The sequence below is a fragment of the Oncorhynchus gorbuscha genome, linkage group LG13 (genome assembly GCF_021184085.1).
Source record: "Oncorhynchus gorbuscha isolate QuinsamMale2020 ecotype Even-year linkage group LG13, OgorEven_v1.0, whole genome shotgun sequence".
Lineage (NCBI taxonomy): Eukaryota > Metazoa > Chordata > Actinopteri > Salmoniformes > Salmonidae > Oncorhynchus > Oncorhynchus gorbuscha.
Genome location: NC_060185.1, coordinates 37,412,777 through 37,428,124, shown reverse-complemented (window position 1 = coordinate 37,428,124; position 15,348 = coordinate 37,412,777). Strand labels below are relative to the sequence as shown.

General features: G+C 42.7%; 1 protein-coding gene across 5 annotated transcripts in view; it reads right to left on the bottom strand.

Moving 5' to 3' along the window:
* Positions 1-15,348, bottom strand: part of LOC123992823 (serine/threonine-protein kinase PAK 1-like) — a 46,050-nt gene that overhangs the window by 29,725 nt on the left and 977 nt on the right. The window lies entirely within an intron of this gene.

Below are 15,348 nucleotides of genomic sequence, written 5' to 3'. Positions count from 1 at the left end.
ATATGACATGCTATTCTATAAAATGATTTCTCTGTCATGTTTATTACCTGATTGAGCTAATCATGTAAATGTAATTAACTAGAGAGTCGGGGCACCACAAAATAATATTTATAGAGCTGTTATCTTCTGAATAAACTCTTAAGGACCAAGTAATATTTTACATCAATAGCAGTCAAAATTAATCGTCACCTTAATTCAGTCTCATCTGAAAGTTGTAAATTCTTAGTTATCTGCACAAACCCTAGCAAACAAGTTGAATCAGCAATACAAAATTGGGTTTAATTATTTATTTACTAAATACCTAACTAATCACACAGAACTATACATATTTAAATCATAACTTGATTAAAAATGACATCATAAAGTAAAACGTCCCTAGCCGGCGGAACAGTTATGACAGCTTGTTACACAAAGGAAAAGGGCTGGGTTTGTGTGAAAGAGCGGGAAGACTGAGGGACACAGGGAGAAGCTGTGCTATCGTAAATACAGTATCTGATGCATTCTAAATTACCGCCCATTTGGAAAAGGAAAATGCAATAAATATTTACTCTGAGCTGCGCTTCAGTAGATTGGTGGTAGATGGAAGACCGTGTTGCCAAACCGAGTCATCTGTCCTTTGAAGAATGTCTCTGGTGGTCAATTGGATAAGTTGTAGTAACGTCATTGTGTGATAGACGGGATACTCTGTCTGTTCCTTCCCAACCCTTGTTTGCGTAACATAAATAGTCATATTAAACATTCATGAAAATACAAGTATCTCACATGTATCGAAAGCCTAGAATCTTGCTAATCCAACTGTGTTGTCATATTTAAAAAAGGATTAACTGCGAAAGAATACGATGCAATTATCTGAGCATAGAACCCCATACATTTTTTTTAACCAGCACAGGGGTAACAATCACAAACTGCATTAAAATAAATAGTTTACCTTTGACGATCTTCATCTGTTTGCAATTCCAATGCTCATTGTTACACAATGAATGATCTTTTGTTTGATAAAATCAGTTTTTATAGCCTAACACAAAACATTTTATGAACCGCTTGTGTGAATTCTCTTTTCAATCAAACAGAACGTGACTTTTCCATTCATATTTGGTTTCACTGCAATCAACTGGTTTGTTTGTAACACCATGAAACGTGATGGGCCATTTCGCCTTGACGTATTGACTGACAGAAACCGATTTGAAGACAACAAGTAATGACATCATTGTGCACCAATAACCCACATGAAATAGCCTATTTGAGGCTGTTGAGGAGAGGGCAAGACCACATCAATGGCTAAAGTGAAATGGAGACAGTAGATCCAACAGATCAGGTGTAATATAATAAAGACAGTAGATCTAGCTGGTCTGTCATAATATAATAGAGACAGTAGATCTAGCAGGTAATAATAATATAATAATATATTCAACCTTCAACTCTCTATATGTATCTGTTTATTATACCTGTTGATACAGGGCTCATGTGAAACTATTCTAAATGAACATTATCTTTCACAGTGACTCCGAATGGGAGTCTTATCCGGTGTCCTGTGTGAATTTAAGTATGTTCTCTCTAATTCTCTCTTTCTCTCTCCCGGAGGACCTGAGCCCTAGGACCATGCGTCAGGACTACCTGGCATGATGACTCCTTGCTGTCCCCAGTCCACCTGGCCTTGCCGCTGTTACAGTTTCAACTGTTCTGCCTGTGGTTATGGAACCCTAAACTGTTTATTTTTACTCTTGAGGTGCTGTCCTGTTGCACCCTCTACAACCACTGTGATCTCCACCCGGCAAAGCCAGAAGAGGACTGGCCACCCCTCATAGCCTGGTTCCTCTCTAGGTTTCTTCCTAGGTTTTTGCCTCTCTTGGGAGTTTTTCCTAGCCACCGTGCTTCTACACCTGCATTGCTTGCTGTTTGGGGGTTTAGGCTGGGGCTATATAAATTGATTTGATTTGATAGAGGAATGAGGGTCTTCCAAATATTGAAAGTGTGTAAATAGTTAACCATGTTATTTTGTAAATGTATATATTTTCCCCCCCCCGTATTTTTTAATCAATACATTTTTTAAAAAAATGTTGTTTTTTTTGGGGGGGGGGGGGGGTGTTAGAATACCATTTTGGTATTTTGTATATAGTTATTTGTTTCAAAATGTATACCTTCACCAATTTGGTCACTTGGGTACATTTGGGCTACTTGTGTGGGGCACCTGGGTGACTTCATGATAAATGTCATGTAGCACACTCATTTTGGAAGTTATCATTCTGAAACTTTGCACAAGTACTGTTGCCCTCTTATATTTTCACTAAAATCAAAAAGCACCGTGGAATGGATCAATAAGAGATGTTTAAGAAAAGTGCAAGGCTGCCAATATTTGATACAAAAAGAAAGAACAAACTTATGTTTTTTTCATCGTTTTATCTAAACCAGATCTATTGTGTGTTAATCTCCTACATTCAATTCACATTTACACAAACTTCAGAGTGTTGTCTTTCAAATGTTACCAACAATATGCATACAGTGCCTTGCGAAAGTATTCGGCCCCCTTGAACTTTGCGACCTTTTGCCACATTTCAGGCTTCAAACAAAGATATAAAACTGTATTTTTTTGTGAAGAATCAACAAAAAGTGGGACAGAATCATGAAGTGAAACGACATTTATTGGATATTTCAAACTTTCTTAACAAATCAAAAACTGAAAAATTGGGCGTGCAAAATGATTCAGCCCCTTTACTTTCAGTGCAGCAAACTCTCTCCAGAAGTTCAGTGAGGATCTCTGAATGATCCAATGTTGACCTAAATGACTAATGATGATAAATACAATCCACCTGTGTGTAATCAAGTCTTCGTATAAATGCACCTGCACTGTGATAGTCTCAGAGGTCCGTTAAAAGCGCAGAGAGCATCATGAAGAACAAGGAACACACCAGGCAGGTCCGAGATACTGTTGTGAAGAAGTTTAAAGCCGGATTTGGATACAAAAAGATTTCCCAAGCTTTAAACATCCCAAGGAGCACTGTGCAAGCGATAATATTGAAATGGAAGGAGTATCAGACCACTGCAAATCTACCAAGACCTGGCCGTCCCTCTAAACTTTCAGCTCATACATGGAGAAGACTGATCAGAGATGCAGCCAAGAGGCCCATGATCACTCTGGATGAACTGCAGAGATCTACAGCTGAGGTGGGAGACTATGTCTATAGGACAACAATCAGTCGTATATTGCACAAATCTGGCCTTTATGGAAGAGTTGCAAGAAGGAAGCCATTTCTTAAAGATATCCATGCAAAGTGTTGTTTAAAGTTTGCCACAAGCCACCTGGGAGACACACCAAATATGTGGAAGAAGGTGCTCTGGTCTGATGAAACCAAAATGGAACTTTTTGGCAACAATGCAAAACGTTATGTTTGGCGTAAAAGCAACACAGCTCATCACCCTGAACACACCATCCCCACTGTCAAACATGGTGGTGGCAGCATCATGGTTTGGGCCTGCTTTTCTTCAGCAGGGACAGGCAAGATGGTTAAAATTGATGGGAAGATGGATGGAGCCAAATACAGGACCATTCTGGAAGAAAACCTGATGGAGTCTGCAAAAGACCTGAGACTGGGACGGAGATTTGTCTTCCAACAAGACAATGATCCAAAACATAAAGCAAAATCTACAATGGAATGGTTCAAAAATAAACATATCCAGGTGTTAGAATGGCCAAGTCAAAGTCCAGACCTGAATCCAATCGAGAATCTGTGGAAAGAACTGAAAACTGCTGTTCACAAATGCTCTCCATCCAACCTCACTGAGCTCGAGCTGTTTTGCAAGGAGGAATGGGAAAGAATTTCAGTCTCTCGATGTGCAAAACTGATAGAGACATACCCAAGCTACTTACAGCTGTAATCGCAGCAAAAGGTGGCGCTACAAAGTATTAACTTAAGGGTGCTGAATAATTTTGCACGCCCAATTTCAGTTTTTGATTTGTTAAAAAAGTTTGAAATATCCAATAAATGTCGTTCCACTTCATGATTGTGTCCCACTTGTTGTTGATTCTTCACAAAAAAATACAGTTTTATATATTTATGTTTGAAGCATGAAATGTGGCAAAATGTGGCAAAGTTCAAGGGGGCCGAATACTTTTGCAAGGCACTGTATCCTTGGTTCTGTGTCTGAGCTACAGGCTGTTAGATTTGGGTATGTCTTCAGGTGGAAATTGCACAAAGTAGGGGGTGAGCTGCAAGAGGTTTTAACCAAGGATTTTGCAAATGTAACCTCAGTAGGGTAGAGAGAGGAAAAAGGAGGTATTTATGACCGTCATAAACCTACCCCCCAGGCCAACGTCATGACAGGAGGGAAGTAGCTACTCTTAGCAAGCAAGTAGCAAACCTACACAAGCTACTGGGGAACCCACGCCCACCTACTCTTTGTTTTTCTTCCACCCCAGTAGCCGGACGCCGCTCTGGTCTGGTGGACGTTTTTCCGCCGTGTCGGCTCTCCACTACCATTGTGACAATAATGCTGCATCAAATGTACATGATCTTACGGGCATTGGCAAACAATGTAAGTAATTTAATTTATGTACTCCTAATTGCACCGAATACATCGGTTTATCCTACAGCTATTGTAAGCAGTAATCATGAGCCTATAAACCAGAGTTACACTGTTAGCACTAAGGCGGTGTGCAATAGTAGGAAGACCACTTTATGCAGCTCACCCTGCACTATCAGCTCCAATGTAAATAACATGAGCAAGTCTACCTCTGACAAGCTTCCCAGTAAAGCATCAAAAACAATCAAGCAACCCAGAAAAGTGCTAAAAATAGCCCATGTTAAAATATGTAGCCTAAGAACAAGGTCCACGAAGTTAATAACTTGCTTGTAACAGATGACATTCCTATTCTGACCATCTCTGAAACTCACTTAGATAATACCTTTGATGATACAGTGGTAGCAGTACATGGTTAATAACATCTACCGAAAATACAGAAATGCCAACGGAGGTGGTGCTGCGGTCTATAGTCAGAACCACATTCCTGTAAAGCTTAGAGATGATCTAATGTTAAATACTTTTGAAGTAATATGGCTACAGGTTCATCTGCCTCACCTAAAGCCCATTCTTGTGGGAAGCTGCTATAGACCACCAAGTGCTAACAGTCAGTATCTGGATATTATGTGTGAAATGGTTGATAAATGTATGTGATATCAACAGAGAATTATATTTTCTGGGTGATTTAAATATTGACTGGCTATCATCAAGCTGCCCACTCAAGAAAAAACTTCAAACTGTAACCAATGCCTGGAACCTGGATCAGGTTGTCAGTCAACCTACCAGGGTAGTTACAAACAGCACAGAAATTAAATCTTCCAAGTATTGATCACATCTTTACTAATGCTGCAGAAATGTACTTTAAAGCAGCATCCAAATCCATAGGATGTGGTGATCACAATATAATAGCCATACCTAGGAAAACCAAAGTTCCAAAGGCTGGGTCTAACAGTGTATAAGAGGTCATACAATAAGTTTTGTAGTGATTCATATGTTGATGATGTAAAGAAAATTTGCTGGTCTGTGGTGTGTAATGAAACTACTTATTCCAGTTACTAATAATCACGCACCCATTAAGAAAATGACTGTAAAAACTGCTAAATCCCCTTGGATTGATGAGGAATTGAAAAATGGTATGGTTGAAAGGCATGAGGCAGAAGGTATGGCAATTAAATCTGACAGCCCAACTGATTGGCAAACATACTGCAAATTAAGAAATCATGTGACTAAACTAAATAAAAAGAAACTAAACTATGAAACAAAGAAATTATATAAAGAATGATAGTAAAAAGCTTTGGGGCACCTTAAATTAAATTTTGGGTAAAAAAGCCAACCCGGCACCTTTATTCATTGAATCAGATGGCTCATTCATCACTATAAAGCCCACTGATATTGCAAACTACTTTAATGACTTTTTCATTGGCAAAATAAGCAAACTTAGGGATGACATGCCAGCAACAAACACTGACACTACACATCCAAGTATATCAGACCAAATTATGAAAGACAAAAATTGTACTTTTGATTTCCGTAAAGTCAGTGTGGAAGAGGTGAAAAGATTATTGTTGTCTATCAACAATGACAAGCCACCAGGGTCTGACAATCTAGATGGAAAATTACTGAGGATAATAGCAGACGATATTGCCACTCCTATTTGCCACATTCTCAATTTAAGCCTACTAGAGAGTGTAGCTTCCCTCCAGGCCTGAGGGCACAAAGTCATGCCGCTACCCAAGAATAGTAAAGCCCCCTTTACTGGCTCAAATAGCCGACCAATCAGCCTGTTACCAACCCGTAGTTAACTTCTGGAAAAAAATTGCATTTGACCAGATACAATGCTATTTTACAGTAAACAAATTGAAAACAGAATTTCAGCATTCTTATTTGGAAGGACACTCAACAAGCTGTCGTGGAAATTTCCTCTATTTACCAAATCATGGGAGCAAACCACACACACAAGTCAGAGTTAGTTATAAAAGTCCATCTTTAATTATATGAGCTCTATCACAACTCTGTGACTCTCAGATAAATTCAGTGTCTCTCCATGAATTCTCTGAGAGCCCCCTTACAATGCAACTGAGATCCTTTAATAGCAAAGAACACACATAGTCAGACAGCATAGACATAATAAATCGTTCAGCTTTGTCTCCTTACTCAAACCCCAGAACCATAAACCAATCCTCCATATCAACAGGCATATATTATATTGTCATTTAGATACAAACAATTCTAAACACAACCAATCCTGGACAAGATCACAGAGAGGAGAGTGAGGCTATAGGTTAAGATAAAAGGGAGCATGAGAATGATTCCAGACACTGCCACCCTCCTTTCCCCACTAGAAAAAGGTAGGGAGTAAAAGATATGTTTACACATGATGACACTTTGACCTCTCCCCTCTCTGTGGCCCGTGCAACTTAGTCTTGACATAGAACAGATAACTGCAATCTCGCCACAGTATTATACAAAAATACCATTCTGATGAGAAGTAACTTACACACATTTGATGAATATAAAACATCTTACATATGTTACCAACAAATTCTGAATCTTCCACGACAAAGCACAGCACTTACACAAATTACTTATGATTGGCTGAGAGACTTTGAAGATAAAATTATTGTGGGGGCTGTCTTGTTAGACTTCGGTGCAGCTTTTGACATTATTGATCATAGTCTGCTGCTGGAAAAAGACATGTGTCATGGCTTTACACTCCGTTATAAATGTGGATAAAGAGTTACTTGTCTAACAGAACACAGGGTGTTCTTTAAATGGAAGCCTATCAAATATAATCCAGTTAAAATCAGCGATTCCCCAGCGTAGTAGTTTCTAAAACTAAAAGAATTGTATTTGGAACAAAACACTCACTAAACCCTAAACTTCAACTAAATCTTGTAATAAATAATATGGAAATTGAGCACGTTGAGATGACTAAACTGCTTGGAGTAACACTAGTTTGTAAACTGTCATGGTCAAAACATATTGATGCAGTAGTAGCTAAGATGGGGAGAAGTCTGTCTATAATAAAGCGATGTTCTGCCTTCTTAACAACACTATCAACAAGGCAAGTCCTACAGCCCCTAGTTTCGCACCTTGAGTACTGTTCAGTCATGTGGTCAGGTGACATTAACAAGGACCTAGGAAAATTGCAATTGGCTCAGAACAGGGCAGCACGGCTGGCCCTTGGATGTACACCGAGAGCTAATATTAATAATATGCATGTCAATCTCTCCTAGGTGAATGTGGAGGAGAGATAGACTTCATCACTACTTTTATTTATGAGAGGTATTGACATGTTGAATGCACCGAGCTGTCTGTCTAAACTACTGGAACACAGCTCGGACACCCATGCAGACCCCAGAAGACATGCCACAAGAGGTCTCTTCACAGACCCCAAGTCCAGTACAGACTATGGGAGGCACACAGTACTACATAGAGCCATGACTACAAGTAACTGACGCAAGCAGTGAAATTATATATATATATTTTTTTAAGATAAAAACCAAACACCTTATGGAACAGCGGAGACTGTGAAGCTCCACAAACATTGGCCAGACACATGCGTACACATATACGATGAAATAGGCACTATAAATACACATGGATTTAGTACTGTAGATATGTGGTAGTGGTGGAGTAGGGGCCTGATGGCACACAGTGTGTTGTGAAATCTGTGAATGTATTGTAATGTTATAGAATTGTATAAACTGCCTTAATTTTGCTGGACCCCAGGAAGAGTAGCTGCTGCTTTGGCAGCAGCTTATGGGGATCCATAATAAATACAATGAATTGGGCCGTACGCACAACCCTCTGTAGTGCCTTGCGGTCAGAGGCCGAGCAGTTGCCATACCAGGCAGTGATGCAACCCATCAGGATGCTCTCGATGGTGCAGCTGTAGAACCTTTTGAGGATCTGAGGAGCCATGCCAAATCTTTTCAGTCTCCTGAGAGGGAATAGGTTTTGTCGTGCCCTCTTCACAACTGTCTTGGTGTTCTTGGACCATGCTAGTTTGTTGGCGATGTGGACGTAAAGGAACTTAAAGCTCTCAACCTGCTCCACTACAGCCTAATCGATGAGAATGGGGGCATGCTCAGTCCTCCTTTTCCTGTAGTCCACTTTTGCTGTAGTCCTTTCCCTGTAGTTCACACTTGATCACGTTGAGGGAGAGGTTGTTGTCCTTGCACCACATGGTCAGGTCTCTGATCTCCTCCCTATAGGCCGTTTCATCATTGTCGGTGATCAGGCCTACCAATGTTGTGTCATCAGCAAACTTGATGATGGTGTTGGAGTTGTGCCTGGCCGTGCAGTCATGAGTGAACAGGGAGTACAGCAGGGGGCTGAGCACGCATTCCCGAGGGGCCCCTGTGTTGAGGATCAGCGTGGCTGATGTGTTCTTACCTACCATTACCACCTGGGGGGGGACCTGTCAGGAAGTCCAGGATCCAGTTGCAGAGGGAGGTGGTGTTTACTCCCAAGGTCCTTAGACTTAGAGATGAGCTTTGAGGGCACAATGATGGTGTTGAACACTGTTGTCAATGAATAGCATTCTCACATAGGTGATCCTTTTGTCCAGGTGTGAAAGAGCAGTGTGGAGTGCAGAGATTGCATCATCTGTGAATCTGTTGTTGTGGTATGCAAATTGGAGTGGGTCTAGGGTTTCTGGAATAATGGTGTTGATTTAGAACACCTCAGTGTTCTTCGGCACAGGGACCATGGTGGTCTGCTTGAAACATGTTGGTATTACAGACTCAGGCAGGGAGAGGTTGAAAAAGACACTTGCCAGACGGTCAGTGCATGCTCGGAGTACACGTCCTGGTAATCAGTCTGGCCCTGCAGCCTTGTGAATGTTGACCTGTTTGAAGGTCTTACTCACAACGACTGCGGAGAGCGTAATCACACAGTCGTCTGGAACAGTTGATGCTCTCATGCATGCTTCAGTGTTACTTGCCTCGAGGCGAGCATAGAAGTTATTTAGCTCGTCTTGTATCACTGGGCAGCTCTTGGTTGTGCTTCCCTTTGTAGTCTAATAGTTTGCAAGCCCTGCCACACAATCAACATGCGTCAGAGCCGGTGTAGTACAATTCGATCTTAGTCCTGTACTGACGTTTGCTTATTTGAGGCTTCGGAGGGAATAGCGGGATTTCTTATAAACTTTGTGTTAGAGTCCCGATCCTTGAAAGCGGCAGCTCTACCCTTTAACACGGTGTGAATGTTGCCTGTACCATGTTTTCTGGTTGGGGTATGTACAGTCACTGTTGGGACGATGTAATCAATGCACTTATTGATAAAGCCAGTGACTGATGGTGTACTCCTCAATGCCATCGGAAGAATCCCAGAACATATTCCAGTCTGTGGTAGCAAAACAGTCCTGTAGTTTAGCATCTGCTTCATCTGACCACTTTTTTATAGACTGAGTCACTGGTGCTTCCCGCTTTAATTTTAGCTTGAAAGCAGGAATCGGGAGGATTGAATTATGGTCAGATTTGCCAAATGGAGGGCGAGGGAGAGCTTTGTACCCATCTCTGTGTGTAGAGTATAGGTGGTCTTGAATTGTTTTCCCTCTGGTTGCACATTTAACATCCTGATAGAAATTAGGTAAAACTGATTTAAGTTCCCCTGCATTAAAGTCTCCGGCACCTAGATGCGCCGCCTCTGGATGAGGGCTTTCCAGTTTCAGGAAACTGGCGAGGGCCCAAAAAGGTGACACTTCTTTTTGTTGCACTGAAACACACTAAAAATCCCTGCTAGGGGAAATGCAGGTTTTAACTAATTAAACAACAAAGAACATGATCGACATGATCAGTCTCTGTGTGTAAATAAAAAAGTGGTTAATGTGAACCTAACTCACAGCTAAAAAATGTAAAGAAAGCAATAGAAAGCAATCCAATGTTACTATTGCAGTTAGCCATGACAGCCTTTATAATAGAACGCTTGTGACCACACACATAAATATTGCACTTAGGAAAAAAACAAACATCTTAAAGTAGAAATAGAATGAAACAAACAGGCATTACATTTCGCTCTATTGTAGTGGCCACAGACATCAATCAAGCGCACAAAGCTACGTGTGCAAAAATAACGTTGAGTAAAAAAATAAAAAATAAAGTATAGTCTCCCCTCACTCACACACGTGTTACTGTCAAATTCAACACAACAAAAACTGTCTGACTTTACTAGCAAGCTAATTTTCACACCATAAACTCAATTACTTGATCAGATAAGTTGGCTAATGTTGCTCAACATTTCTCTGGCTAGCTAACAGAAAATTCGATCCAGCTAGCAAGATACTTAACAATGCTAATAGTTGTTCCACCACACTTTCTCCCTCACCTCAAACTTTCCAAATGCCAGTAGTTTTTCGGTTACAGCTCATGAAGCTTCATCCCCTTCTCACCCCCGTCTCCGCGATCAGGCTCCTCACCCCAGTCTCCGCGATCACGCTCCTCACCCCCGTCTCCGCGATCAGGCGTCTCACCCCCGTCTCCGCGATCAGGCGTCTCACCCCCGTCTCCGCGATCAGGCGTCTCACCCCCGTCTCCGCGATCAGGCGTCTCACCCCCGTCTCCGCGATCAGGCGTCTCACCCCCGTCTCCGCGATCAGGCGTCTCACCCCCGTCTCCGCGATCAGGCGTCTCACCCCGTCTCCGCGATCAGGCGTCTCACCCCGTCTCCGCGATCAGGCGTCTCACCCCCGTCTCCGCGATCAGGCGTCTCACCCCGTCTCCGCAATCAGGCGTCTCACCCCCGTCTCCGCAATCAGGCGTCTCACCCCCGTCTCCGCAATCAGGCGCCTCACCCCCGTCTCCGCAATCAGGCGCCTCACCCCCGTCTCCGCAATCAGGCGCCTCACCCCAGACTCCGCGATCAGGCTTCTCACCTAATGTTACTTCTTCATTATAGATGAAAACTATAGGTAGATAGTGTGGTCTACAGCTTATCATGAGATGGTTTTTCCTCGCCTGGAGTAGACTGAGACTTCCTTAGATATCGTACACCAGCTGTTGTTCAAATAAACTCAGCAAAAAAAGAAACGTCCTCTCACTGTCAACTGCGTTTATTTTCAGCAAACTTAACATGTGTAAATATTTGTATGACCATAACAAGAGTCAACAACTGAGACACAAACTGAACAAGTCCAACAGACATGTGACTAACAGAAATTGAATAATGTGTCCCTGAACAAAGGGGGGTCAAAATCAACAGTAAGTCAGTATCTGGTGTGGCCACCAGCTGCATTAAGTACTGAAGAGCATCGCCTCCTCATGGACTGCACCAGATTTGCCAGTTCTTGGGGGGGGGGCCCTAGCCCTCACCCTCCGATCCAACAGGTCCCAGATGTGCTCCATGGGATTGAGATCCGGGCTCTTGGCCATGGCAGAACACTGACATTCCTGTCTTGCAGGAAATCACACACAGAACGAGCAGTATGGCTGGTGGCATTGTCATGCTGGAGGGTCATGTCATGATGAGCCTGCAGGAAGGGTACCACAGGAGGGAGGAGGACGTCTTCCCTGTAACGCACAGTGTTGAGATTGCCTGCAATGACAACAAGTTCAGTCTGATGATTCTGTGACACACCGCCCCAGACCATGACGGACCCTCCACGTCCAAATCGATCCCGCTCCACTTTTTGCGATCCCGCTTCACTTTTTGCAAGTCCTGTCTGGTCCAGCAACGGTGGGTTTGTGCCCATAGGCGACGTTGTTGCCGGTGATGTCTGGTGAGGACCTGCTATACAACAGGCCTACAAGCCCCCAGTCCAGCCTCTCTCAGCCCATTGCGGACAGTCTGAGCAAAGATGGAGGGATTGTGCGTTCCTGGTGTAACTCGGGCAGTTGTTGTTGCCATCCTGTACCTGTCCCGCAGGTGTGATGTTCAGATGTACCGATCCTGTGCAGGTGTTACACGTGGTCTGTCACTGAGAGGATGATCAGCTGTCCATCCTGTCTCCCTGTAGCGCTGTCTTAGGCTTCTCATAGTAAGGACTGCAATTCATTGCCCTGGCCACATCTGCAGTCCTCATGCCTCCTTGCAGCATGCCTAAGGTACATTCACGCAGATGAGCAGGGACCCTGGGCATCTTTCTTTTGGTGTTTTTCAGTCAGTAGAAAGGCCTATTTAGTGTCCGAAGTATTCATAACTGTGACCTTAATTGCTGTTAAGCTGTTTGTGTCGTAACAACCGTTCCACAGGTGTATGTTCATTAATTGTTTATGGTTCATTGAACATGCATGGGAAACAATGTTAAAAACCCTTTACAATGAAGATCTGAGGTTATTTGGATTTTTACGAATTATCTTTGAAAGACAGGGTCCTGAAAAGGGGATTTTTTTTGTTGCTGAGGCTCCCGCCGTGTCTTACCAGAGGCTGCTGTTCTGTCCTGCCGATGGAGTGTATAACCTGCCAGCTGTATGTTCTTAATGTCGTCGTTCAGCCACAACTCCATGAAAAATAAGATATTACATATTTTTATGTCCTTTGGTAGGAGGAATGTGATTTCAGCTCGTCCCATTTATTTCCCAGCGATTGAACATTAGCTAGCGGGATGGAAGGCAAGGAAAGATTAGCCACTCGTCATCTGATCCTCACAAGACACCCTGATCTTTTTCCTCAAACTCTCAGTTTCCTTCTCCTGCGGCATCACGGGGATCTGGGCCTTGTCCCATCCGACTCATTGAAGAGCTCTTTGTCCAGTTTGAGGCAAGCAATCGCAGTTCTGATGTCCAGAAGTTATTTTCGGTAGCAGCAACATTATTTACAAAACAATTTACGAACAATACGAAAAAAAGAAAAAAAATAGCATGGTTGGTTAAGAGCCGATAAGGCGGCAGCCCTCCCATCCGGCACCATCGTAATACTGGGCACCAGATTGCTATAACATATGATGTGGTTAGGTGATAAGTAAAATACTTATCCAGGCCTTGTAAGATCTGGCATGCATCAGCAACATCTAAGCAGGGGAATACAACCTATCTATTTAATACCCAAACTATCCTACTCCTCAGACTCTACACCGCCAGCCACCCAGATGCCGAACCAGCAGGGTTTGCGTCCATGTGTGTGTGTATTTGATAGGATAATGGTCATCAATGGAGGTCATCGGAGGTAGAGAAAACAGCTAAACGAATAAAGAGAGGCAGTGAGATTCCTACTGCAGCTGTTCACGCATTCACACACTAATGTGAGGGAGAGAGATGGGGAGAGAGAAAGAAAGGAGAGAAAGAGCGAGAGGACTTAACTACAGGTCCATAAGGTCAGCAGCAGGATGTAGATTTAAAAGTGATTTAAATCAGTGATTAGTGCCAATGCAGCACTACCTGTCACTGTGTGTGTGTGTGTGTGTGTGTGTGTGTGTGTGTGTGTGTGTGTGTGTGTGTGTGTGTGTGTGTGTGTGTGTGTGTGTGTGTGTGTGTGTGTGTGTGTGTGTGTGTGTGTGTGTGTGTGTGTGTGTGTGTGTGTGTGTGTGTGTGTGTGTGGGGTGGGGGTGTAGAAAGACTAAATTGAGAAAAAAGGATACCTGTTGTATTCGGCGCATATGACTAATAACATTTGATTTGATAAGAGAGGAAAAGAGACAAGAGGGTCAACTGGAGAGAAACAGAGAGGGGTAGAGAGATAGACAGGGACTCAGAGAGAGAGACAGAGATTTATAGTTGATAGTATTATTGTTGCTTCAGTGGACAGGTTGGCTCTGATGCCAGTATTCTGTTCTCTACAGTACTATACTAGAGGGAAAAGGGAGGAGGAGAAGAGAGGGCTGTAAGGACACAGCACAGTGTAGAAGAAATGACAGAAATACTCCCTCCCTCTGTGTGTGTGTGTGTGTCAGAGAGTGTAAATAGAGAGAGTAAACACACACACTCCTTACAGACCAAATTAAACCTTGGACTGGCTAAAGTGTCCAACCCTAAACAGTCTGCAGGGTACACATACATACACACTTGTTCTTATACCCTTCACACCCCCACATTGTCTCTTCATATCACAATGAATAGACTAATCATAATATTATTACACTGTTTTTACACTTGTACATAACATGTGCCTATCCCCCTTTCCACCCATGTAGACAGACATGTGATTGGCTGGCTGGACACCTCTCCCTTATTCCTCTACATTCAACTTTTATGGGGCACGAAGGTCAGTGTTGGCTCAGGCTCATTAACTTAACAGAACTGAGACAAGACCAGTGGTGATATAGACTGCTGATGAGAAGACACTAAGATGGGGCTACATCCCAAGCATAACACTATTCCCTATATAGTGCACTACGTTTGACCAGAGCCCCCCATATACATATATTGTTTTATTTAACTATATAGGGAAAGGGGTGCTATTTGGGACACAAACTGGGTTGTTTCCCAACCCATATTAGCCTACTCTTCTTGGTTAGCCTGTTATTCCTGATGTGTCATTTATTCAAAGTGCCAAGTCAGACAGAGTGAAGGCTGTGGAGCACTGTGTCACTAATCAGACAGCTACAGCCACACTTATCTAGCCTACCCCCTCTCTCTGTTTCTTCCAGTCTTTTTCCTCTTTCTTTCTGTCTGTCGGTCTCTCCCTTTTCTACCCTCTCTAATATATGTATGTATGCATGCATGTATGTATGTGTGTACGTATGTACGTACGTATATATGTATATTTTGGGGCGGCAGATAGCCTAGTGATTAGAGCGTTGGGCCAGTAACCAAATGGTTGCTGGATCGAATCCCCGAGATGACACGGTAAACATCTGTTGTTCTGCCCCTGAACAAGGCAGTTAACCTACTGTTCCTAGGCCGTCACTGTAAGTAAGAATTCGTTATTAACTGACTTGCCTAGTTTAAAAAAAAA